This window comes from Dipteris shenzhenensis, unplaced genomic scaffold (assembly GCF_047967505.1).
Source record: "Dipteris shenzhenensis isolate YYH24624 ecotype China unplaced genomic scaffold, Dip_SZ_1.0 scaf0082, whole genome shotgun sequence".
Lineage (NCBI taxonomy): Eukaryota > Viridiplantae > Streptophyta > Polypodiopsida > Gleicheniales > Dipteridaceae > Dipteris > Dipteris shenzhenensis.
This window is the reverse complement of record NW_028239389.1, coordinates 4,748-31,733: the sequence shown is the minus strand read 5'-3', so window position 1 is coordinate 31,733 and position 26,986 is coordinate 4,748. Positions and strand designations below refer to the sequence as shown.

Genomic DNA, 26,986 nt, shown 5'->3' with positions numbered 1-26,986 from the left:
CTCTAGTACCCCTAATTGTTCCCGTACCTATGATGCTTCCAGGATCATTCACAAGTGCCATTCAAGCTTTGATTCTTGCGACTCCAGCTGCAGCTTATATAGGGGAATCCATGGAGGGTCATCATTAACCGAGTTTCGATTCCGACGAATCATCGGATTAGGATCGTGGTATTCGACAGGTACTCGGGCCACCTCTTGGAGTAGCAAAAACTGTTTCTGTGGTATAATAATATGATACCCCCCTCCTATTAGAGGGGGGGGGGAAATCCTACTACTCCCATTTCCATTCAAAGGGATGGGGATGGAAATGACAATAGTGATTCCCACCATTCGACTCGAGCATTCCCTCCAGTCTGCAGGGGGGGACGAATCACAAGATGTTCCACAATTCGTGGGAATCTTTGTCACCTCGGGAACCAATGATACCGATACTTACTAGTATCTCCTATCGTGTTACAACAAGGAGTTGAATCTCATCCGGGCCGTGGCTGGAATTCCTCATCATGAAGTACTATATTTTCATCCAATTGCTGCATTACGGGTAACGAGTGAGATTGGTGGATTCTCGTCGGGGGAATGGCTTTATTTCTCGCCCACCGGTATTGCTATTTCAATGCTTCGAATAGAAACAAGTGAATCGGAAGGAACATTTCAACCCATCAGCGGCTCTGAGTGAATTTTCACAGAATTATTCCAGTAGGCATTGATTTTTGCTAAGTCGGAATTGGTTGAATTAAATAAAAAAGAGGAGATTAATACGAACCCCTTGATTCCTGCTGCTTCTGTTATTGCTGCCGGATTAGCTGTAGGCCTCGCTTCTATTGGTCCCGGTGTTGGTCAAGGCACTGCCGCGGGTCAAGCAGTAGAAGGTATTGCGAGACAACCAGAGGCAGAGGGTAAAATTCGAGGCACTTCATTGTCAAGTTTAGCCTTCACGGAAGCTTTAACAATCTATGGACCAGTTGTAGCCCTAGCACCGTTATCTGCAAATCCTTTCGTTCGATCCACCCACAGTGAGGGGTACTTGGGGAGCCCTGTACCCCCTCCCCAATCGGACCCTTTCCAAATCGATTATCTGATTGGGAGATTATCTTATTCAGGGGGGGCCCCACCAAGCAGAAAACGCTTCGCTTCACCGAATCCAAACCACTTTTTTTTGCCTAAGAAGAAGGCAAAGCCAACCACCAAGGGGGGGAACCGGCTTTGCGGTTGGTGGCCCCGTAAGGACGAAAACAACGTTCGACTTGCATGTGTTAAGCATATCGCTAGCGTTCATTCTGAGCCAGGATCAAGGGTTTTGGGGGATTTTGCCATCTAAGCAATAACTTACGACGAGCCCCGGGGGGGCCGAAGGGGATAGCGTAGATCATACGCTACCCCGACGACCCCGCTACTAATGTAGGCGATTCATGCTTTCACTGCTGGCAAAAGCCAAACGGCCCCGGTCCGCCCACCATGCTGCTAGCGGACACTTCGCCGCAGCTGAAAATTCTCTCACTAGCAGGAACACACATAAAAATTCCGCTGCGAATCTTGGTTGTGCTCGCAGCAGGCTTCTGGTGCTTAAAAAAAGTTTCAAAAAGGCCCATCTCTAACGAATAATCGGTCAATAAATGCCACATACCAGCATTAAGCCCAAAATTGGAGAATGGCTAGCGCCACCAAATGACCATTCAATTGTACGGAAGGTGCAAAACCGAGGCAGGCAAGACGGGTTCGAACCGCAAACGTTCGGCTTTCAGCCGATCGATTTACCAATTTTAATCTATCTCGCTTTTTTTCATGGGAAAAAGGGTCGGGCCCCATCAAAACCCTCCCTCATCATTGTCGGCATAAATTCATTCCCCTCTCGGGAATTAAATTAAAGGGTGTTTGTGATTCGTTTTTTCGAATGTTTAGTGACAAACAGCACGAGTGTGCATGAGGGTCCGGGCTGTCAACCACGTCTCCCGATAATTCTCAGTACATATGGCAGAAAACGCCTTTCACATATCGGGGTCGGAATGGGATCGGGTGTTCCGCGTCTTACTAGGATGCCCGGACGGAACGAACACGCTTGATTAATGAACAAAAGAGTGCTAACGACAAAAGCACCGAACAGAGAAAGTGCAAATACAGCTGGTACTTAGCCTTTGATTGTTCGATCGCTACCAACCCCACAAGGAGGTCATCAATTCGCAGGTGGTTATTAAGTAAAAGGTGTAATATGAATGGCTACGCTTTTTCGAATATTCATGGATTATTATACGATAATCTTCGTTTGCTTTTTTACTGCGAGATTGGTAACGAAAATTCGTTACCGCTATTCAGACTTGACTCCCGATCTCTTCAATGCCGCCCAGCCGACGGCCGAAATAACTGACATACAGATATGGAAGTATACATATGTCTATGTCACCCCCAGTGGCTGCTTGTTCAGAACGCGCGTTTATCAGTGTTCGCGGCGGTCCGGTTGTAGTATATAAGGAATGGAGACTAAAAAGTTAATTAATTAAAAGGTACCCATCTTTCCCATTCTTTCTTCGCGAAGTGGTTAGTAATGTACAGCATTCTCAGCTCAGTTGGATAGAGCAACAACCTTCTAAGTTGAAGGTCACAGGTTCGAGTCCTGTAGGATGCAGAAAGTGCACATTGGATCATATACCGTTGGGGAATGCCTCTACTTGTTTGATTCCTCGAACTTCTACTTGTTTGATTAGTCCATTGGAACGGGTTAGGACGTGTGGATTGACCGATTTATCAATGTCTCGCGATCTCGGCTCAGAAGGTCGAAGCTTACTGGGAGAGTGGCCGAGTGGTTAAAAGCGACAGACTGCAAATCTGTTGAAGGTTTTCTACGTAGGTTCGAATCCTGCCTCTCCCAATGCCGAAGCAAATTAGGAAAGAGAAGCGAAGCAACCGAAGAATGAGAGGGGAGCGGGGAGGGAAGCTCGAACATCCAATATCTAACCAGCCAGCCCCGGCCAGCCCTTATTTGATTGACCAAGTGAAAGAAATTGCGGAGGAGGATCCTATGATTCCTATTACTGAGTGAAGCGAGGAAGTTTGATCGCTGTCATCCCGCGAACGCGAATGTCTGGTCTCTAATGTTGTAACTACTTGATATCCCTCATGCCTCAGTTCGACCACACCTAGCGGACGAACTCTCTTCGTTCGATTCCCCGATGGTGCCGGTGGTTGTCGGAGTGCCCCAAAGTCGAGTTGTCTTTCTTGCGTTGTAAATTGCCCGCATTTGGTTTCTGTTCTGGTTTGAATGACCTTTAGAATAGAATAGAATAGAATAGAATAGAATAGAATAGAATAGAATAGAATAGAAAAAAGTGTTGGCCTGTGCGCGTGTATAGCTCTAGGGCGGAGTGTGCCTCGGATCTCGGATTTCATAAACCAGCCTACTCATTACGACGGGAATTCCTATTTGTTGTCGAAAGCAAGCTATGCGATCGGGGCAGCCACGCAACGGGAAGATCCGATCCTTGGCCCAAGGTTGGCTAGAAGCAAAGATCCTTGGCCTGCGCTGCGAGCGAGCGATGTGCACCGGCCAGAAAGGATACCCCCGAGAGCAAGGCTTCGGCTTCTCCAAGGAACCTTCTGGAATTCAATCCCAGCAGCAATGTATATCTCGACCACGTAGTTGCCTCTCGGGCGACGAAATGCTCTATGCCTACCATTCGATCTCTGGATAAAGCCTTCGATCAGCACATTCCCTACGAATCGGTCTTTCTGAACAGCTCAGCCAGGATCCAACTTCCGACATACAGCTTTTCCATGATCCTCCTTTTCTAGCTTCGAGCCGGAAGCATACAGCTTCCAACCTATGGGGTCGAACAGCTAGGAACTTTCTTTCTTTTTACCCAATTTTCCATTAAATACTGCTAACCCCTGGCTAACAGGGTGAAAAAGATAGCTTATATCCTACCCGGCTTCTGTCCCACTCTCTCGATCGTCAGATCCACACCCTCCTAGATGTTCCCTATCGGTTCATCTAACGATCCACCTCGTAGCCCTCAGCTATTCTATCCTCATGGCTAGGATCTTAATCTCTAAACCACCCCCCGGTAAATTGGGAAATCAAGATTTCCCTTGCTCAGATGACGTTAGGAAAGGCTGGATGACGGTTATAGCCGTAGACGCCTATTCGCTCTAGCAAAACCATGGCTCACTAACATGGAGGTATCCGACTAAAACGGAAAACCTGCACTTAAACGATCAATATGGACCTCATCCACAAACAGCACAAACAAGGACTTCCTGAATCACCAATAATTTGAACAGTTAGGCCTTCCCATCAATTCAGCCTATTAGGCCAAGGAGTGAGTTTGAGAAGTTTAGGCTAACTACCACAACTATTACTTGATGATGCAATTCGTGGTTCGTAGTGTCGATGCAATTGATGAGCAGTGGTCGATGCCAACGCGAGGTCGAACTAAACTGATCACTGAAGGCCTTCCATATAGAAATTCTATCCCACAATGCTCCGACTCCATAACAAGAGAAAGACCCGGCCTCTGCTGATCGCCCCGAATCACGGGAATCGAAACAAGCGCTTATCAAACATGCTTCTATGGGGAACATCACCAAGACGGAAATCGAAGGGAATCGATAGAAATCGAGTCGAAGCCCAGGAATATGCTTCTAGCCAACCGGCTTCCAAAACCAGCTGGACCCGCCTACTCCGGGCCTCTTCCCTTCGGTCGAGTAATTTTCAATACCCCGAGAGGGGAGCCGGCAGGCCGACCTGCAAAGCCAACCACAAGGGGACTCCCCGGCACAGAGAGGCCCCCCATAGCATAGGGGCGAGCGGGGGTCCTGGGAGCCGGCCCGGGATAGCGCTTCATCCCGGGGCCACCGGGCTACCTTACCACCCCGCCTGCGAGGCGGGGCTACCCCCACACTCCCCTTGGGTTACTTGTTGCCCTTCCCTTCGGGCGGGTTACCTTGACAGCCCCCCGGGGCTACCCGTAGGTCGGTTTGGCAATCGGGCTACTTACCTCTCCGTAGGTCTCCGGGGTAGGTACTTGGTGCACCTCCGGGGCACTTGCCAGCCCTTCAGGTTAGTGCCTGTAGGGCATCGTTTCAACGAAACAGAACTCCTCCTCCCTCCGGTTCCCCGGGAGAAGTGGCCCTCTCAACAAATCGAGGTCTCACTCCGTGACCTACCTAAAGTATGGGTCAATACTTTTCGCTCCAATACTAGTAAAGGATGAAGGCCAAAGGTAGGGACCAAAGGATTGGGTTTCTTCCCGGGTTCTCCGCCTTGCCAGGAATAGGGCAATAATTCTAATAATCCGATAGTGATAAGGATAATGGGAATCTGATGATAATATCAATTGGGAATGACAGTAATAGTAGAATAGTAGTAATCCAATAATAATAATAAGAATCCGAGTTTTTATATCTCGTTCAGGAAAAAGGGCTTTGCGCCAAGCACACTCGGCAAAAAGGTTACTCGGATCGTAGATGGACTGGTATGAATCGGTAAAGAGGAGGCAAAACGAAAGGGTTGATAAACACGAGAAAGCGTGGGCGACCTCAAGCCAGCTACAGGGGGCTGCTGCTCCAGGTCGGCATGGTCGCCTCAATCCCTCCCGCCCTCGGTAAAGAACCGCAGGTCCGGCCAAGCCAGAGCAAGCTCCGTCTAGCGGAGCCGGGGTGTCTAGAGAAGAAAGTGGCGGACGGGGGCCCGGGTGGGTCGGGCGGAGCAGCAAGAGATTCTGATCTCCGCCCCCGGAGCTTTGCTTCCCCCGTTTGCTCACTTGGTGAAAATGGTAAACACGACAGACTCAAAATCTGTTCCATTTCAAGGGTTATCGGTTCGAGTCCGATAGTGAGCATACTTGCTTGGTGAAATTGGTAAACACGACAGACTTCGAATCTGTTCCATTTCAAGGGTTATCGGTTCGAATCCGATAGCGAGTATGGGCGTGTCTGAATTGGTTTGTTGGGCGGGCCCTTGGGGCTTGCTTGCGGGGAGCCCCAAGGGCGAGTATAACTCAATGGGTCAGAGTGTCAGATTGTGAATTTGAAAACACGGGTTCGAATCCCGTTATTCGCCAAAAACACATCATCCCAACGCTTGAATCCCGACTACTTTGCGCTGCTATCCTCATAGCGAAATAGAGTTCGAAGGAGGATGAGAACCTTCGGTCGAAGCCCAAAACAGAAGACCAATCAACGCCAACCAAGACGTTCAGCCAGGCCGAGCTGTAGACCGAAGCCGGGCAAGGGGATTGATTGGTGGATTGCCTTGATGTCCTATTTCTTGGTTGTGGCCAGAGATTCGAAAAAACCGACGGGGGGCCGGGATCGGAATCCCGGGCATGGGGTAGTGGGCAACAAGCTTCCACGCAACATCACGCGCTGTGATCTTAGCTCCGCTAGGATTACACACTCCCCCCACGCCGGGGGAACCGCTGGGATTCTGTTTTCAAGAGGAATCTCGAACTCCTAGCTGCTACTTGCTGCGTGTTGGAGGCGCTTACTAGCGGAGAAAAGCTAGGCAAAGGGTTCTTGTTAGCCTTTCGCTTCCGCTACAAGAATTGGGTAAATAGAGTTCCCAACGCTTTACCGTTAGCGGGAATGATCAAATTTGAGATCTGAGCTCAATTAATTGATTAACGGTTCAATCTTATGGTCCCTGGTCTCCACTCGATCGCTTCGTTGACACTTCGACCGTTCCAAATACTCCGGTACGGGAGGAAGAAGGGCGAGAAGGTGCCTTCTATCCAAGTACCGAATGCTTTCTATCCGACCAACGAAGAGCATCGATCAAATAATCCACCGGACCACCCGGGATAGCCTTAAACTGCCATGAATATCCCATAAAACCCGAATATGTGACCATGAATAATTATCCAAAATTACTAGTCGTCCGGACTTTAAACGGGCGAGGTTCGACCCTCGCCGCTGCCCTGTCTTCTCTAGCGGCGTAACGCAGCTTATATTGGATAGGGAACTAACCGGAAAGCAGTCTTGCGCGCGGTTTTGCAAAGGACTGGCGCAACAACACGCTCCGGTAATGCGTAACCTAGAAGATATCACATGGGATGATGCTCGTTGTTATCTACGTAATGATTGGGAAAATTTCAATAAAGTCATTAACCAATGTTCCAACTCTGCTTTTGCTAAATCTTATGTTATTTCGGTATATTCATGCGGGAATGGAAGAGATTCTGGCAGATCATGTTCACCATGAAGTCACACGAAATCGGATCTTGATTCTCCTTAGAATCCTCTTGTATCGGGTAACAACCGAAAGGGATTTCGTACTTCTATTCTTAGTATTAATTGAATGACGAGGAGCCGTATGAGGTGAGAATCTCACGTACGGTTCTGTAGAGTGACACTGAAACTGACTCATCTGTCAACTATTCCACAACTACACCAAAAAAACCTAACTCTGCCCTACGGAAAGTCGCCAGAGTTCGATTAACCTCCAAGTTCGAGATAACGGCTTACATACCAGGTATTGGCCATAATTTGCAAGAACATTCCGTGGTCCTTGTGAGAGGCGGGAGGGTGAAGGACCTACCTGGTGTAAGATATCATATCGTTAGAGGAACTTTAGATGCTGTAGGAGTAAAGGATCGTAAGAAGGGGCGTTCCAGTGCGTTGCAGAACATTGTCGTAACTTGTATCATCGCAATGATTCCGTATCGGTTGTTCTGATATGTCAAATGCATAGCCGACCCGATAGTGGGAATGTTGCCAGGGGACCGAAGCCTGCTATTACGGAGATTGATTATTATCTTATTCGTGTGAAACAACTCGGTGTCCAGGGTATTGCATTCCAGTAAGTTGAGTCTTACCCGGACTCCCATTTATTTGGAAAATCTTCGAATGTCTTCTCTCTCTCAGAACGAGTTCGGACTACGATTATGGAGATTCAGTGGAGGTTTTGTGAACATTTGGTAATTGGATCAATAAACCCACGGACATTCTTGGTGAGATAAATGAAATACGGGATTTCCCTTCTCCTATTCGTGGGATGATGAAGAGGAAACGGATACTCAATGCCTAATGAGTAAATATGATTCATTGAAGTAACCCGAACTTACTTCAAGACTTTCTATTCAATCATATGGAAAGCTGCATTCGATGAAAGTCGCACGTGCAGTTTGGGGGGAGATCCTCGACTAACCGGCGGATCCACCCTACAATATGGAGTGAAAAAGCCCAAATAAGATTCTAAGATACAGTCGAGATAGAATCGGAATCCGACATATCTGTAAACTCATGTTACACCGGAGCAATGTAGCGAACAAAAAGAAAAATATAGAATCGGATCCGATTTATCGTAATCGATTAGTAAACATGTTGGTTGATCGTATTCTTAAAGATGGCAAGAAATCATTGGCTTATCAGATTCTCTATCAGGCTATGAAGCGGATTAAGGAAAAGACGAATAAGAATCCACTGTCTGTCCCGCGACAAGCAATACGTAGGGTAACTCCCGATATAGTAACAGAATCCAAACGTGTAGGTGGATCGACTTATCGAGTCCCCGTTGAAGTAGTACCTGCAGAAGGAAGAGCTTTGGCTATCCGATGGTTATTGATCGCGTGTCGAAAACGTTCAGGTCGAAGTATGGCTTTAAGATCAAGTGATGAATTAATGGATGCTGCCAGAAATTCTGGTAGTGCTGTACGGAAGAAGGAGGAGACTCACAAGGTGGCAGAAGCTAATAAGGCTTTTGCCCATTTCCGTTAGTTCCGGGTTCGTTTCAATCCACAACCTCTTATTGGTGGATTGAAACCTTCTACTCCGGAGCGCAGGGTATTAGGAATCAAGATACGCCAGAAGCATATGGATAAGCAGAAATTAAATAATGGGAGAAAAAATATCCAAGTCATAGGGGAAATTTTGTCACTGGTATAGTACCTCATGAAAAAGAGAAAGACTAGTGTCGAATCGTAAAGCCCATAACATCATCGACATGATCAACATGATCGACATGACCAAAGTGATCGACGCAATCGACGCAATCAACATGATCGACATGATCGACATGACTAGAATGATCGACACAATCGACACAATCGACATGATCGACATGATTGGCACTGCCCGCATCCCCGCGACTCCCACCATTCTCAACTATCTCCGCCTGGGGCGGACTACTCACCTCGGGGGGGGGGGGATGTCAGGCAACGCCAGCAGATATTTATCCTGTATGTCCCTCACCTCGAATCGATGATTGAGTCGTAGTACATCTAAGGCAAAGCTGGCATCTCCCATGATGTACTCGAGGAGCCGAACTAACGTTGACTTTCCCGTGGTTTATGATAATAAAAGGGAAATGCGTCTGAAAAGAGAGTCAAGGTTTGAAGAAGTATCGTGCGAAAACAAAGGGAAGTCTTCCCGTTTCTTCGGATATTCAATCAATATTAGATTAGTTGACACAGGTGGGATTCTGTGATATACTATGGATCAACAGGCTCATCAGCTTGGGTAATCACCAATCGTTTCGAAAACCAAAAATTACCACGACCGCAACTTTAGAAAGACGCGAAAGCGCAAGCCTATGGGGTCGCTTCTGCGACTGGATCACCAGCACTGAAAACCGTCTTTACATCGGATGGTTCGGTGTCTTAATGATTCCCACCTTATTAACCGCAACCTCTGTATTCATCATTGCTTTCATCGCAGCTCCCCCTGTAGATATCGATGGTATTCGTGAGCCTGTCTCCGGTTCTTTGCTATACGGAAACAACATTATCTCCGGTGCTATCATTCCTACTTCTGCAGCTATCGGTTTACACTTCTACCCAATCTGGGAAGCAGCTTCCGTTGATGAATGGCTATACAATGGTGGTCCTTACGAACTGATCGTTCTTCACTTCCTACTTGGTGTAGCTTGCTACATGGGTCGTGAGTGGGAACTTAGTTTCCGTTTAGGCATGCGTCCTTGGATTGCTGTTGCGTACTCAGCTCCCGTTGCAGCTGCTACCGCTGTGTTCCTGATCTACCCAATCGGTCAAGGAAGTTTCTCTGACGGTATGCCCCTAGGAATTTCTGGTACTTTCAACTCCATGATCGTTTTCCAGGCTGAGCACAACATCCTTATGCATCCCTTCCACATGTTGGGTGTAGCTGGCGTATTCGGCGGCTCTCTATTCAGTGCTATGCATGGTTCTTTGGTAACTTCTAGTTTGATCAGAGAAACTACTGAGAATGAGTCTGCTAATGCAGGTTACAAGTTCGGTCAAGAGGAAGAGACCTACAACATCGTAGCTGCTCACGGTTATTTTGGCCGTTTGATCTTCCAATATGCCAGCTTTAACAATTCTCGCTCTCTGCAAGGTCCTACGTTTTTGGCAAACTGGGATGTCGTTCAGTCTTCCGTCCCCAATATATAGGTAATCCGCTCCCCGCAGGCTCCAAGGTGCCACTCCAAAAGGGCCTGACCATGATGTGCCTATGGCAGGCAGAGAGCATATCCGCGTCTATCTGGCCGGGGGCATGGTCACCCGAAAAAGACTCCGATTCGCCAGCCTTCGGCCTCATCTCTCACCAAACCACCGGGCTTGCACGATGATCTTCATCCGTCTGAGACGTTTCGCCTTCAATCGTGCTTTTGCGACATGCTATGGTCCCGGCCTCCCTTCGCGGGTTCTGGTGAGTCCCATGCCTGTATGCCATTCCGGCCTCGCATTTTTTGACCGCAGATGATCCAACGGCCGCCCCACCTTTTCCATCAATAGATACTCCTGACGCATCAACTACACAACCTGACATGGCCTTTCCTACAGGAACATCCACAATAGATCCAGTGCGCTTGACCATATCTCCTTCTTTAATGGCAGTATCACTACCAGATACGACAATTCCTACATTCTCATTCTCAGAATTCAAGGCCATTCCTTTCACACCGCTGGCAAATTCTACCATTTCCCCCGCTTGAATCTTGTTCGATCCATAAACACGTGCAATTCCATCCCCAACCGGTACCACTCAACCGATCTCATCCACTGGCAATTTGGTGTAGTAGTTGGTAATTCTTTCTTCTGAGATAGTAGATAGTTATTCCGTTGCTCTAGCTTTAAATAATCTCATTCTCCTCCTCCTCCGTCGAATCCTTTTCCTCGGTGCTTTATATCCAGGGCAGTTTCCTATATTTGTGGCAGTTTCTAGTTATCCCCCATTTTATGCTGCTGAAAATCCGGGAAAATACAAATCGATCGATATCAAAAGCGCAGGGAAATTGATTGAATGCTGAAAATCCCGGGGAGATACAGATTGATCGATATCAGCTGATGAAAAGAAATCACCCTGAATGACTAAAAATGGCTCTGGATCCGCAGACATTCACTCAGTAAATGGCTAAGAAGCCGCAGGCAATCCGCTCAGACACTTCAGTGAATCCCGCCCCGCTCAGTGAATCGCTCAAAAGCCACAGACAATCCGCTCAGAATTCGCATACAATTTCTCTGTCAATCGCTCGCTGCAGGCAATCGCTCTGAAGCCCCGGCCGCTCTGAAACCTCAGGCATCCGCTTTTTCTTTGTGATGCACAGAGAATTGGGGGTCTAGAGGTATATTGCCCCGATTATCCGGTTTTACTGAGTGATTTCTTGATATTCACAGATAAGGGGTTTGGTTTCGGAAGAGGTTGTGGCGTTGTTCCGGGATGCGCGCCTTCAATATCTCATTCCCAAGCTGGGATTGTTACCTTTTTTCTTAAAAAGGTAGGGGCGAAGCAGGAAAGCGCGTAGCGCTTACCCCGCCTTCTCGAGAAGGAAGGCGCTTAGGAGAAAGCGCTTACCCTTCCCTTGCTTCCTCGGTATCCATTCCCTGCTGGCTTGCTATCCATCCCCTGCTGGCTTCCTCTAGGCGCTTAGCCGCTTTCCCTTCCCTGCCGGCTCCAGCTAGAATGAAGGCTTTTCCCCACAGAGTGGTCTACAGGGATGAAAGCGAAGGGAGGGCTCCATTATCCAAGCCCCTAAGCCTTCCCCCGCTTCGCCACAGTGCCCCGGGATGCCTTCGCTCGGTACTAGTCCCACTTCCTTCCTTCCACGCTTTTCCTTCCAACCCTTGCCTTTCACTCCCTTCGCCACAGTGCCCCGGGATGCCTTCGCTTGGGACTAGTCACACACCCAGAATCTTTTTAAGGATTCTTTTTAGCCTTCTTTCTATTCTACGGAATTTCACTCCAAATAAGCCTTTTCCTTGCTTCGCCTGTAACCTCTTTTCAGGTCCTTGCGCTTCCCCTTCGCTTCCGTTAAGTACCCCTTAGGGGATTCGGTAGGCAACACTCCTTCGCCCTTTACCATAGCTTGCCTGGGATTCATTCCAGTACATTTAGAGTATTCCCCACTCCTACCCTATCCTATAACTCTATACTAATGCCCCTGTAACTTATCGTATTCACCATTCCCCCCAACCATGTTTTCCCTCCGGGTAGGGGACTTTACTTCCTACTGGCTATTACCAATAGGATGCACTGGAAAAGAAAATCCCCGTTTCCTATATTTATTTGGGGACCAGGGTCAGCCTTCCTTCCCCCAGGTTGGGCGCCTGCTACTAACTGACTCCACGAGGCATGCTCGGGTCTCCCTGCGTCTATTTCAACGATCAGTTACACGCTAAGGTATATAGCCCTACTGGTTGGAGCCTGCCTCGCCGACTCCCGACAGTCTCCTCTGTCTCCTCGACAGTCTTCCGTTGCAATCGGGCTGCTATGCGTATCTTTCACCGACTAGTTGCGCATGCTAAGGATTAAAGCGGCCTCTCCCTCACCAAAAGGGTACCTCCCGTCGGCCTTGGCCTGCATGCCTTACTAGCTCCCGGCAGTTTCCGGGTTGTGTTACAGCCGAGCCAACCTCGTGTTCTTCACGACCAGCTACTCTGCCAAGGTATAAACCAACCAGCTTTTACTCCAACCTGAGCAGGAGTCGATAGCCAATTATGCCTCCTATATCGACCTTTTTAAGAATCGATTCTTAGCAATAAGACTACTGTTTTATCATCTGTGGATAAAATCGTTGATTTCTTCTTAGTAAATGAAACGATGTAGCATTTTCATCCTTGTTAGTTGAACGGTAGGCGGGCACACATGCCGGCTTTCTTCCGAGTCAATGAAACGATGTGGCACTGAAGAGGATTTGAACTTCCCGAGAATGAGAACAGGCTTCTTGGTAAAGCAAGCCATTCTATATACGAAATTTCCGTTGCCGGGGCAGAAAGAAAGAAAAAGCATTGTGAGGGAGGGGAGTGGGCGGAAGACTTTGAGCGTGTGGGCGGGAGGTGCCTTACCCTTCCAACTTTAATCCTTACCTTCCAAAGGGATCTCTAGCTGTAGAAAGTCTTGGCTGGTTCCCCTCATAAACCTGTCCAAATAGGTCATAACCTGCTTCTTTTCACTCGTGCGGGTAAGAAAGAGCAGCCCGTCATTCTCTAGGCTGAGGGGGATACCTATTCTGGCCTGGATCATCTTATCCACTAGGTACATAAGGAGGACCAGCTCATGAGATGCCAATGCTCTAGAGGTTAGCAATCCTTCGTGATAACTGCTCCTGTGCCTGCTGGTAAGGCTTTCCTCCTCCGACCTTCCATAGTAAGGGCCAGTATATCTTATCTCTCTGCTTTTTCTTTCTTTCTCGGGATTTTCGGCTCTCCCTATACCTCTCAATGGGTAGCTGAAGAACTTCGCCGCTTGCAGGGGCTTTTGGCAAGCAAGCAAGCCATTCTATATACGAGATTTCCGGGGGAAGGGAGGGTGAAACTAGTGACTCTCCACCATCAACCAATCAGCAATGAAATGCCCGGGGAAAAACGGTTCCTATCATGGAATCGATTAACAACATCGCCAAGGCTCACGGAGGTGTATCTGTATCTGGTGGGGTGGGGGAACGTACTCGTGAGGGTAATGATCTTTACATGGAAACGAAAGAATCGAAAGTTACTAATGAACAAGATATATCAGAATCGAAGGTGGCTCCAGTTCATGGTCAGATGAATGAACCACCAGGAGCTCGTATGAGAGTCGGTTCAACTGCTCCGACAATGGCTGAATATTCCCGAGATGTCAACAAGCAAGATGTCCTTTTATCCATCGACAACACATTTCGTTTCGTCCAAGCAGGATCAGAAGTTTCTGCTTTATCGGGTAGAATGCCTTCCGCCGTGGGTCATCAACCAACTCCTAGTACAGAAACGGGATCCCCACAAGAAAGAATTACTTCCACCAAGGAAGGATCGACAACTTCTATTCAAGCTGTTTATGTACCTGCAGATGATTCGACTGACCCAGCTCCTGCTACAACATCCGCACACCCAGATGCTACTACTGTGCTTTCGAGAGGACTAGCAGCTAAAGGTATTTATCCGGCTGCGGATCCCTTGGATTCGACTTCAACCACGTCACAACCCTGGATTGTGGGTGAGGAGCATTACGAAACCGCACAAGGGGGAAGGCAGCGGGGAATCGGAGAACAAAATCCGAAAGGCCGCCCGCCGGCGAGGATTCAGTTGGGGAATCCCGTCCCGAGAATTTCACATTCGACAGACCGATGAACCAGGCTATCTCTAAAGGGAAGGTTTGATTCACACTAGGGACATTAATAAGCCTGGATATTTCCCTCGATTGAAAAAGAAGCTATAGGAAAGGCCGGCGTACATCCAACACCTTCCTAACGACAGCCATCCACATACCAACCTTCGGCATCGACCCATACTTCCCATGAAGGACTGGTGGACCTCCGTGACAGTGAATCAGTGGTAGAACTCGGAAGGCCTGAAAGGTTGGGCGAAACGCTTCGCGTTTTCCCGTGGGCTCGGTGGAAAAACCGGCAGTAGACCTCGGCATCCCACCATAATTCCTCAATGAAGGGGGCTGGAGAGTTATCAGCTAAAATCCAGGGGTTTGAAGGGGTCCAGTCGAGTGAAGCACTGGGGCAGTGATCCAGTAGCATAGGGTTGTTGGAGGCAGGCAGGGGCCTTTAACCTCTATAGGCATGAAGAAGAAAAAACCACAACCCTGGATGATTCTTCCTGAAGTTCCAAAGAATGCCCCAACCAGATCGATCTACCCATTTCACGCAATCCGGTCGGTTACGTGTTTTTCATAGCACCCCTCATGTTATGTTACATAAAGATGGATCACCTAAAATCAGTTGAATTCCCAAATTGTGAAAACAACTTTCGCACGATGGCGTCGAGCAGAGCAAATCATCCATCCAGGAAGAACAGGATGTGGTTCTCAAAGAATGCTTTAACACCAGTGTTTCCTTTCCGTACTCCAGTGTTTTTGGGGCATCTCAGTGGTTACACAAAATGGTCAAAACCTTAAAGACTTTAGGATTGTTAGAAATGAATACCTCTTATACGGGTTCCTTAGGAGAGATTAGTTTCTCATGAGTGCTTAAAGAATAGGCAATCGACACTTTCTTTTTCTTAGAAGGGAGTCCCTCATATTCTCATAGCCCTTTTTTTCTAGCTTCCTCTTGTTACATCGCCGCCGTCGCTGCTCTTAACCCTCTCGTAATGTTACGCGGGCAGGGGAGCACTGAAGTGAAATAGCAGGCAGGGGAGCACTATAGTGAGTAGAAATAACGGGCCGGCGAGTATCAAGAGCGGATACGGAAGGGAAGGGGATACGACTTCTGCGTTGTCCATTCGAAATGATCATTTAAGCCTGAGAAATGAGGAATTTCACCAAATCCCGGGCCGGGTGATAGAGGTTCAATGCTTCAACACCCCGAGAAGCATGCTTGGTTTAAAACCAAGCAAGAAAAAGGATCAGAAAAAGGATCAGGATCAGAAAAAGGATCAGAAAAAGGATCCATAGATTGGTTTTCCCCCCAGCACTGATAGCTAAATTGGAGCTACCGGGTTCGAATCCCATTCAGTGCCCTGAAGCATGCATGCACTACACGGAATTCTAGAGATGGAACGATATAGCTCTGGGTCCCACGGAATTGGGTATAATAGAAGGATTAGCTAGGCTTTGCAGGAAGCGGTTCCCTGTAAGCCAATAACGTCTCCTTCGCAACATAGCGATTACTACCACGTATGGCGAGGTTAGAGATCTCCCTCTCCGTACCAATACGAAGCATATGGCCCGCCCCTGCCCTCTTGTGAGGAAAAACAGGAGACTAGTTTAAATGGTAGAACAATGGTCTTTGGATAAAAGACCAAAGGTTAAGGGTTCGAATCCCTCTCCCGTAAACTCTAGTCGTTACCTGCAAAGCTTTTTTCGCCCTGCTTCCGCCCACATCTGGCTGGGTGGGTCACCACGCGGAGCGTTGGGAGCCCGCATCCGTTAGTAATGAGCCCGTTTCTACGTCTCCGGGCTCGCTACCGGATTCGGTAGCCTCGGATTCGTAGGCTCAGGGCGATGCGACAAACCTCGTACAGACATCTCAGAAACAGCCCCAACTTACCTGGCCCCGCTGCCCGCCCCTTCAAGTTAACCAAAACCCTACGCCCCTGCACCGTTGAGTGGAATTGTGTAGAGCCCGGGCCAGCTGCTACTCATTATCCTTATTATTAGTCCTCCCACTATATATTATCCCAAATCCCGTGCTCCGCACATTCCCTTTTTCCTTGCCCTAACCCTTTCCCATTCAACCATAATTCTCTGCTGTTATTGGCATTAAAGCCGAGAAAGCTAGGTAATTTCGTATATAATGTGATGCCTGTTTGAGCCTCCCCCGCCTGTACCTCTGGAAGAGGGGGGAGGTAGCTTTAATTGATTATGCGGAAGCACAAACGTCTACTCGTTGTGGAATCTGAGGTGTAAGGTCAAAGTCTGGATTTCATAATCCCCGTTAAAAACAAATACAAATGAATCCACGAATCAATGTTCACAGATTTCTTCATTTTAGTTCTTGTCATGACACTCCATTTGGTTTTTCTCAGCTTCGCTGAAAGGCTGAGAAAGATATTGAATTGAATGCGGCTTTCGCTCCACCATCCAGATAAAGACTTGACCTTTTTTTTGACCTCAAGAGCTGCTGATACGGGGGGAATCTTCGCCCACCTCCAGCCCTCCATCTAGCCTTTCTGTATAGCTTTTACCAGGTCTTTCATATACCCCGACTAGTCGTGATCCACTGACCGATACTCTCCATACCCGAGACCCTGCTGCCAGATACCCCGAAATACAGCTATCTCTCAACCCATTCCGCCTATCCTATTCGAACTACTTCTAGATAAGATAAAGACTTGACCAAGAGCTTTCCAGCAAGCATCTTTCCCAGGCATCTCTCAGACGTAAACCATTACAGTGACCTTATCTCGATTCCCATACGATTGCCAGCAGATATATGAAGTTAGATTCTAATGATAGCATTTCTAGGCCCTTGGGTTGGCTTCTTCGAGGGCCCTTCGGGCGAGGGTTCTTGCTCCGAGCCCCTAACTGTGGATTCTCACGTAGGGGTTTCTCATCCGCGAGAGATCAGAGCACTTGCGATCATCTCTATTCTACTGGAGGTTTAATGAGGGTGCAACCATCATCAATGAAGGGACGAACCCGCACCACACACGAGGAGCTGCCGAGGAGCTGCCAAGCCCTGTGGCGACCCTTCAACCCGGGACTCGATCCGAAATATCAATTCAACAAATCAGTGTGAAAGATAGACTGGTCCATCACTGATCTTGTAGCTGACTGGATCTCCAACAGAAAATAAAGCTTCACGAAGGAAGAGGCCCTTTTCGTATTCTTGGTTATCTATCTCTGTGCTCTGTGTTCCTTTCGAGAAGTGATCTTGGTTTTGTTGGTTCTCTGCGTCCTTTCTGTTCTTGAAGTTATCCATAATTTTCCTCTCTTCGAATTCGGAGCTGGAATTCTTTTCTCCAATAAGCATCGTATATTACGCCGAATACGGAATCGCTCTGAATTATGCCCAGATTGCGTTGGTGTCACGAAAAGATCAAATCTTTTCCCGTTTCCCGAGTCGTTGGTAAGCCCTCTTGGCTTCATGAAGCCGAAGGCAGGATGTGTCCGTCCAGCGAAGGCATCTTCAGGGTGCCGGAAGGTCGGAACCCTTCACCAACCCCTTACTATTGGGTCGGTCAACCAAGGGTAAAGCCAATCCTGCTGACTATTGAATTGGTTAATCAACGGGAAAGCGAAAGGCCGATCAGAAACAGCACACGGGAAGGGAATCAATGTACCCTGATAGTGCCTCGAATCCAGACACTACCTATATAGGAGATAGCCCTTTGCCAGCTAACGTCGTGCAAACCGGCCGGCAGAGTCGTGTTCAGAAAAAATCGAAGATGCGTTGAGAGGACGGCCGCCTCTTTAACTGTTTTTCGAAATCAAACACTTTAACACGCACGTTGCCAGGGAAGGGGAACATGGAGGGGGAAAAGCAATGATGCTCTACTTGGCCCTTTCTATCTGATAGAAACGGGGTTCAGCGGGGGGGTATCTCCTCATCCGTTTTATCCATGGTGCATCGGATGCTGCTGACTCTCATGTCTGTCCGACATGCCATACCGGTACATCTGTCCGAATGGGCTTGGACCATGCCTCATCTCTTGCACCCGAAAACCCGACTCCTTGTATTCCGTAGCACCCGCCTTTCTTTCTAATAGAGAGGCTAGTAGCAAACAGGGACTGAAGGATTCCGACCCGCCACCAGAAAGGGCAGGGAGCCTAGCGGGTTCCCGCGGGAACTAGCCTTCAAAGACAATGTCCGGCCGTCCAAGAAGCCTGTTAGAGATTTCCCAAGAAGCAGCACTAAATGCCGGAGAGGTAGCACACATACTAAGACTCTGACATCATGCGTTGGTTCTTCCGCGGGAAGGCACAACAATAGCCGAGGGAAAGGGTGGAGGTATGAGCCAGCAGCGGAATACGACACTAAAGGATCGATCTCTTGCGCTTTCGGGCTGACTTCGATGTGCGGTTGAAGAAGCCAGGGACGGAGTTCACTCGACCCGAAACTTCTGGGGAGAGGGGTAGCAGAAGTATTTACTGGTTCTCCAGGGAAATATGTTAGTTTAACAGAAACCACTAAGCTAAGGGATTTCAAATGATTCTTCCTGGGGAATTGGATAATCTCCCGCGCAACATCGATGAAGCCACCACAAAGGCTGCAACCTTACAAGTGGAGGGTCAATGAAAGGGATGGTACTGAATCTTCGTGTAATGGCTCCTAATCGAACTGTTCGGAATTCTGAGGTTCGAGAAATCGTCCCATCTACGAGTAGTGGCCAGGTTGGCATATGGCCCAATCACGCTCCACTTCCTACAGCTTTGGATATGGGAGTCCCGAAGGTACGTCACGATGGAAAGTGGTCCGCAATGGCGTTGATGGGTGGTTTCGCCATGGTAGACAGTAATCAGGTAACAACAAAGGAAAAGAATGGTGGAAAACCCACTTCTTGAGCATTTATCCCGTCTGTAGTAGCTGGGAGATTCCCACGAGTGAAAAGGGGACGGAGCGAAATGTTACCTGCCCAATGGCGGCAGTAATCGAGGTGACAGGATTCGAACCTATGGCCCTCTGTACCCAAAACAGATGCGCTACCAGACTGCGCTACACCTCGTGGGCCATCCCCAGTAATGGTTGAAGGCCGGCTACAGCGATCGATTGGCACTTGGCACCCGATCTCTTATCACTCAATCTCAGGAAAGGAAAAGGGCCATTTGCCTAAAAATTCTTATGTCCCTGCATGCAAGTCGCACGGCCTAGCTTTGTCTTTCGACCGAGATTGGACTGTACGTCTTTCTCACCTTTCATTCAGGGTCAACGTTGGGCCACAAGTGAAGTGCCATGGAATGGTGCAATATTCGAATTTCGATCTCTTCGCGGAAAGAGCGAAATGACGCATTAGCACGAGATGGGCTGATTAATATTAGGCCTACCAACGTGCCTTCTAAGCCCGTGAGGGCAGCCGGGATTTGTCAGAATTTGGAATTTTGTGTTGTTTGAAAAGATTTTACCCCTTCGTTTTTCAGATAAATCACGCTGTCGTTATATATACGTAACTCCTTTTCCAATTGTGGTGATTCGGGGGACCCCATCAAGCCAAGCGTAGCGCGGCAGGTCAATAATTTTTCCATTCCGAATTCTTGTTGGTTTGGCTTGATTGCTCTTGAATCGGAGAGATACGAACGGGAAGTTTTCATCGATAGCGTTCCATGAATTATCGTATATGAAATGAATTGAACACGAATGATCCATCACTCACATTCTACTAGGTGCTTGAGCGGGGCAAAGTCTTTGCGCATGGAAGGCCAAGCCCGCGCCTCGGCCGATTCGTATTATAGGAATGATCTCTTTATAACACCCCGGGAACGAAACTTAGGCGGATATAGATTAACGGTAGATTATCTGCCTTCCAAGCAGAGGATATGGGTTCGATTCCCGTTATCCGCAACTGACAGGTAGGACAAGGGATGGCTACAGGTCATGGCTACGGGAAAACCAAAGGTGCCATTTATTTGAAAAATCTCGTATATAGAACAAACACAAATTAAACCTAATGGTTGGTCATTGTCCTAGCAACCTGGAAGAACACTTCGAAAAAGAAAGCGCTACGTTTTCAAAACTTCGAGCAGTGGGAACAAGTGTGCGAGGGATAACTTCTGACCCGGTATTGTCATTTCTAATATCACTGATTTCTCCAGTGATAGCGGCATACGGTTGGCGGTATACCATTAGGAAGTTCTTCGATGCTTACGACCCTCGTGCAGGGGGTTTCAGCAAGTGACACTCAAGTTGGAGGTGGGGATGCCGAAGGGCTTTAAGTTCGAAACTGATGGGGGGTTAGTGGAGGGAAACGACCGGACCCTCCCTAGCAACTGCCATAGGTTGGTTACCTTAGGGACTCTCCCTAGCGTACTCGCTAACTGACTGGCTTTCGTAGCACTGGACCGGCTAGGCTACCGAGACTCTCGCTAGCACTGGACCTGATAGGCTTACCGGGACTCTCGCTACACTGCTGTAGGTTAGGGACGGAAGGAGCCCACCAACGCTGCTACTGATTGGTTACGGAGCGGACTCTCCCGGCACTGCTATTGGTTACGCCGGGAAAAGAGTTAGCTAATTCGCTTATTTGGCTAAAAACAAGTTCGGAAGCGAGCGGAAGCGAGCGATTAGCGTGGTGAGATTGAGGTTTCCCTTATTTATAAGGTTATCAATGTGGTTGTGATGAAAAGTTTCCGATATTCCGTCGGCAAGGGCGAAGGGTAAAAAGGCGCGCTAAGCGCATTTTTCGACTTTTATTGTTGGCAAATACAACACAAGGATTGAGCCGGAAAGGGGAACGGAGTGTGCACCGAAGAGGACTCGAACCTCTAACCACCTGGTTCGAAGCCAGGTACTCTATCCGATTGAGCTATCGGTGCGGGGGGGGGTGACCCGCGAGGGCCACCCGTGAAAATAATCAATTAATGGAGAACAAGAAACAAGCGGAAATCTTTGATAATAACTAACAAGAGGATTCTAAGGAGAATCAAGATCCGATTTCGTGTGACTTCATGGTGAACATGATCTGCCAGAATCTCTTCCATTCCCGCATGAATATACCGAAATAACATAAGATTTAGCAAAAGCAGAGTTGGAACATTGGTTATAAGAAGAATTGGGACTAAACGAGCTGCAGTACTTCTTTGAGCAGGCCAATAATTTAAGGTTCCTCTGTGAGCTTTCGTTGCCTTTATATTAGAAGCATTTGTTCTGTAATAATGCCATAAACCCCTTAGGATCAAGGAAAGTAGCAAACTGATGACTAAATAGAGATAAATAGGGGCAAATTCATAAATAGGAGGAAAATAAAAAAGAAACACATTTGGCTCGAAATAATCCCATATTCGCACGTCCAACCCCAGGTTTACCTTTTCGGTGATCTCGGTTACGGTGAGTTCCCACTTGATCCCAACTCGTGTCAATAGGGGCAGGATAGGCTGAAGGCCTCGGCGTGAATTTGGAAGCGGGGTTTGCCACAGGGGGGCGAGAGCCCAGTCTATAGCTTCCATCAACTCATCGAACGGCGGTCCGAATTGCACCAAAGGCCTCGCTACCGATTGCATATCCGGCAGGGTGGCGTCACGGATAACAAAAAGGGTTTCCGAGAGCTCACTGAGATCGCCTGGCCCCGGGCGGCCGGGGAAGTTTCTTAGCGTGCCCATGTGTTCGGCGAAGTCGTCCTGTAGAATCCTCAATTTTCCCTTGATACTCGTCGCCATTTGCTCTGTAATCATTCTTCCGTTTCCAGGCATGTCTTGTGGTGTTGGTTATTAAAGCTGGGGATATTCATGGCAGTTTAAGGCTATCCCGGAATCGAACCCGTGGAATGGTGCCGAGGGAAAGTCGATGGTGTGCCAACATGATTCAACCGTTCAACTTGCCGGGGAGTGCGAGCCAACGCTCCCCCAACAGATACGATAGTGCGAGCCCAACTTCTTGGTGGGTGCGGCGAGCCTTTGCCGCATCCACTAGAATACGCAATTCCGAAATTCCTTCCCGGAATCGATGCCTTTCCGCGGTGGGTACGCCAAAGAAAGCAAGATTGAATTTCCATTCCTTGGACAATTCTCAGTGGATTTGCACTCCATGGTCCAATTGCGGATTCTATATACGAAATTTCCATTCTCAGTGGATTTGCACGTGGCTCCCTAAAGGAAAGTGCCCACTTCTGCCCGGCCAAAGTAATCTGCCGTCCTTCCTTCCCTCCCTTCCGAATTGGCTAATATCCTGTAGGGTAGCAGACATTAGGTGAGGTGTAGCGCCGGTTCGCTCTCCCTAACGGGATAAGATCATGCGATTCGGAAGACTTCACATGCCCTTGGAGACCTTCACATGCCTAGCCCCAGCCCGAACTTGCCCTGACCTGTATGCCGGAAACCCCTAGGCTCTACTACCAATGCGGTTCCCATGTAGCAGGTGTTGGATACATAGGGGTACTGGATATCTTGGTGGGCTGCCGGAAATCGATCTGTGCGACGGAACGCACGTCGTTCTGGAAGTGGAATGGCTTAGTCCTCTAGCTAATCACGATCACGACGTGCCTGAATATCCTTCTCTGCTTTTGCCAGTAAGAATTTCTCATACCAGCCGACTTCAAGGACCGGCCCTGTGCCACCAGGCTTGCCTAACGAAAGAGGGCTAGCGTAGCTCCGGATTCCCAGTTCCCACTTGCCTGCTTGCGGGAAAGTGCCGGTCATCCATCTACAAAATTTCGTATTATTAAACAACTCGGATCAATCCTTGCTGAACTGCCTTCACCGCCCTTGCCTTAGGGCCCGGGATCCCATTAGCGCGCTTGCACGCTCGCTTCGCTCGCTAACTAATTGATCACCAACCGGAACCGAAAATGCGAAATTTTACGAATACTTACTATAGGCCGAGCAACAACAATGCATTATGGTGCTCCTCTTTCGCCACCCTAGCCGGGTTAGTGGTGGTTCCTTCAGGTGATGAGCCTCTTCACTTCAGTGGCCTTGGCTCGGCAAAGCTCAGTTGCGTGGGAGAGGAGTGATAGGAGGAAGTGAGACCTTTGCTTGGGCCTGAGAAGGCTGGGCTGGGGTAGAATAAAGCTCCCTCTGAAGGTACATCCCTGGCTCGGGTAATCCGTTCCGCAAGGGAAGATACCTCTCCTTCCGTTGGTAAGGATTTCTCAGGCCAGGGAGCCTTGGTTTGGGCTTTCCCGTCCCGTCCCTACCAGAACTAGGGCTTTCTCTACCGCTTTCCCCTACCAATATCAATATTTTTCCCTAGGGCCCGGCGTCGAGAAGTGGCCCCCCTGACGGGATAGATTGATTGGGAAATCGATCGGCTGAAAGCCTAACGTTCGCGGTTCGAATCCGCATCTCGTCCTATTGGGCCGCCCTGGCTGGTATTTCCACCCTGCCAAAGTTAGTTTTGCCTTTCCTGCTGCAAGAAGCATTCCATTCCCAATAGATTTTGATATTGGTTGGCCCCGCCTGGCCATAACATTTCTTCGTGAAATCCCTTCACTTTTCCACTGCTGCCGGGAGAGCAGCCAGTCGTTTCGTCCTTTTGGACTCATCAGGCAGGTCACACAACCCGCGACGACTTCGTTATATTATTATTATTTCATTACTATCTAATTCATCTCAGATTTGCATCTATATACGAGAATTCGGGCCAGAATGGCACCGAAGGGCCAGGGGGTGCCCAGGGAACAGCGGCGGGGAACCTCCGCGAAAGTCAATCCTTGAATTTCTGTTATCGTTGTATAAATTCGAGTTATCGTTATATAATGATAACATCTTCACCATCCTCCGAAAAAAAAGAACGGGAGAAAATTTGTCATTTCGACCCGGACCCCTCGAAAAAGGAATAACTGCTTGATTTGGGGGAGTGGTTCCAATGGTGGAATAATGATCTCTAAAAGCAAAAGTTGGTTGTTCGAATCTCTTTTCCTCTGATTACCCAGCTCGGTACGAAAGGCCAATATAGTTGTGCTCTGCAAGAAACAAGTATCACACCAGATATGGAGCGCATCGCGGTTCCCCGGAGAGGGTCGGAGGGATATACAAGGACCAGCTATCGCCCCCAGTCGTACAAGTTCGAGATACTGGCGTAGCGAAAGTGTGTATCCTTTGGGTGGCTGAGGGCACCTCTCTAGTCTAGGCTGCCACCGTAGGCCCAAATAGCCATAACAACGAAGCGGAGGCCGAGTTGCGGTTCGCAGGCCCACCCTTGTTGTGTTGAGAGATCTCTTCTGAAGAGCGAGCTTTTGGCGTAATCTCTTGTGCTAGACTTTCCATTCCAATAAGATCTTTCCTTTTGGGCCAAAGGCCCGCTTCGAATCTCCCCGAAAGGAACGGGTAGAGTGCCTATCTAATGAAAAGGATAAAGTGCAACTCGGCGCCGGGACGGGATAAATTGTCTATCGGCCCCGGGGGAACCCTAGCGGGCCCGGCCTTCCGCCTTTTCCAGGCGTATGCTATCACACTTCGTTCTATTCCCCACAGCAAGCGATGGTCGATGGAGGTATGGCTGAGCGGCTTAAGGCATTGGTTTGCTAAATCAACATACGAGAAGATTGTATCATGGGTTCGAATCCCATTTCCTCCCTCCTGAATCACGAGAGTGAAACGGATCAAGAGTTGCTGCCTGCTCTTGCCAGCTCATTTCGCGGAGCGGTTCCCCCTCTGGCTCAAGAAATGAGGTCATGGCCGAATGGTTCACATACATTCTGGCCTCACGTACTTCTGGGTACCTAGCTCGAATCATTAAGAAATACTGATCCGAGCATTCGCTCGTATTCCGAAAGATGTGTCGTACTAACTAGAGGTGCCGGTCAGGCGCAATCAACAACCCATATCCGGGGGGGCAGGAAATGGGATAAGGCGGCCGAAAACGCGTTAGCGTTTTCGCCGGAAAGCGCTTTCACGGCCTGGCCTGGAAAGAGATAAAGTTTCGAAATAATGGGGGAGCCTTGAGGAGGCTCCCGAGGAAGCGGCTTATCTCTAGCGCCGATACGTGGTGAACTATTATTACGAGGAAAGATTCGTGAACTATTACTGCTGTCAACGACATACTCTTATGACACAGTTTCGACAGTGTGATGGGATGGGACCGTGTCTTGGATAGGGTTTAGACTCTATAAAAAAAGGGCTACGAGCATGTATAAACAATAGCTCCCCCGTGCCTGCCTGTATGATACGTGTTGCGCATGGAACGAGGACGGGGGCGTAGTTCAATCGGTAGAACGCATGTTTTGCAAGTATGAAGTTATCGGTTCGAGTCCGATCGTCTCCATTCATATACAGATTAGCGCATTGGATAAGGATCCAGAAGCGCCACCAGCAGACGGTATTATTTTGGAATTCCGTGAGCTTCGTTCCTTCTCCTTATCGGGAAAAGTGACTCCAAGTGCGCCCTCCCACCGGGGAACCGGCAGATGGTATTATTTTGGAATCCCGTGAGCCTCGTTCCTTCTCCTTATCAGGAAAAGTGACTCCGTTCCCTAGGAACCTCATGGTTTGGCAACAAACGAGATGGGATCAAGGCGAGACCTCTTCTCTCCATAACAGTCAGTCTTTCCTTGATTTGTACTCCAATCAACCTAGCGTTACCAGAAATCCATTCCATTCCTTAAGGTGGGTGTTTGCTGTTGTTGTCAAGTCGGGTAATCTTGATCCGTGGTCGAGGGGGATATTAAAGAGTTCCCCTGTCAACGGAACAGCGAAGGGAATAGTGATAATGAAGAAGATGAACCGATATTTAACGAACAGGATATCTCCTGAGGAAGTGGAGAAAGAGGAACAAATTACAGAGAAGAGATTCGGGCATTTACCAGGGAAATAGGGAGGAATGAACAGAATAAAACGAAGAAGGAGAACCGTAAAATCTCTTCTTAAATTTCAATGCAGGGGGGATATTCAGTTAATAAAGATCTCACCGGGCACTTTCCCTCAGACAGGGAAGAGCCGGCACCGCGAGCAAAAGCAAGCGGGCAATGAAGTAGGTGCCTGAGGCATCATAAAAGCAAGCAGGCACATGAGTACCGGCACCAACAGCAAGCAAACAGGCAAGAAGAGGCGGCACTGCAAGCAGGCAAGTAAGTACCGGCACCGCAAAGGTAAGCAGACAAGAAAAAGCCGGCACCGCGTTCTTATTAAAGCCAACAAAAGTTATAAAGATGGTTTTGATAAATTGTTAGTTCTCAAATTTTATTTAGTTAGGATATTCATGGCTTTTTCTGTAGACACCGACCCCCTCGGATTATTTTATCCTCCTCACCGGAGAATGCTATAGTAGCTAATATCTGTGCCGTATATCTCGGTATTCGGAAGCTCGTTCTATCCGCCGTTTGTGTGCAAAAGTAGCGAACCCGTGGGCATTTACTTCCCGTTATGACAATCCTACTGCCGTGATAACTAGAAGGAACTTGCCCGCAAGAAGTAGGTAGGCCACACCATTTGCTCAAGGTTGGTGCGTGCGATCGGGCAGGTAGAGAGCTCTGTGGCTCTAGCTTAAAGAGATTTCATAAGCTGCGGTTTCGGTTGTATCTAGTACATAATCGTCCAGAGCAGAGATTCGAACCTAATAATTTGCGGC

General features: G+C 48.5%; 7 non-coding genes across 7 annotated transcripts; 5 read left to right on the top strand and 2 right to left on the bottom strand.

Moving 5' to 3' along the window:
* Nucleotides 1–2,780: 2,780 nt before the first annotated feature.
* TRNAC-GCA (transfer RNA cysteine (anticodon GCA)) lies at nt 2,781–2,863 on the top strand. Its single transcript has one exon. It is a non-coding gene; the product is annotated as a tRNA-Cys (tRNA).
* Nucleotides 2,864–5,747: 2,884 nt separating this feature from the next.
* On the top strand, nt 5,748–5,831 carry TRNAL-CAA (transfer RNA leucine (anticodon CAA)). The gene has a single exon. It is a non-coding gene; the product is annotated as a tRNA-Leu (tRNA).
* A 148-nt stretch (nt 5,832–5,979) lies between these two features.
* Nucleotides 5,980–6,052, top strand: TRNAH-GUG (transfer RNA histidin (anticodon GUG)). Its single transcript has one exon. It is a non-coding gene; the product is annotated as a tRNA-His (tRNA).
* A 13,370-nt stretch (nt 6,053–19,422) lies between these two features.
* On the bottom strand, nt 19,423–19,496 carry TRNAP-UGG (transfer RNA proline (anticodon UGG)). The gene has a single exon. It is a non-coding gene; the product is annotated as a tRNA-Pro (tRNA).
* Nucleotides 19,497–20,258: 762 nt separating this feature from the next.
* On the top strand, nt 20,259–20,329 carry TRNAG-UCC (transfer RNA glycine (anticodon UCC)). Its single transcript has one exon. It is a non-coding gene; the product is annotated as a tRNA-Gly (tRNA).
* An 897-nt stretch (nt 20,330–21,226) lies between these two features.
* Nucleotides 21,227–21,300, bottom strand: TRNAR-UCG (transfer RNA arginine (anticodon UCG)). Its single transcript has one exon. It is a non-coding gene; the product is annotated as a tRNA-Arg (tRNA).
* A 4,311-nt stretch (nt 21,301–25,611) lies between these two features.
* TRNAA-UGC (transfer RNA alanine (anticodon UGC)) lies at nt 25,612–25,684 on the top strand. Its single transcript has one exon. It is a non-coding gene; the product is annotated as a tRNA-Ala (tRNA).
* Nucleotides 25,685–26,986: the final 1,302 nt, after the last annotated feature.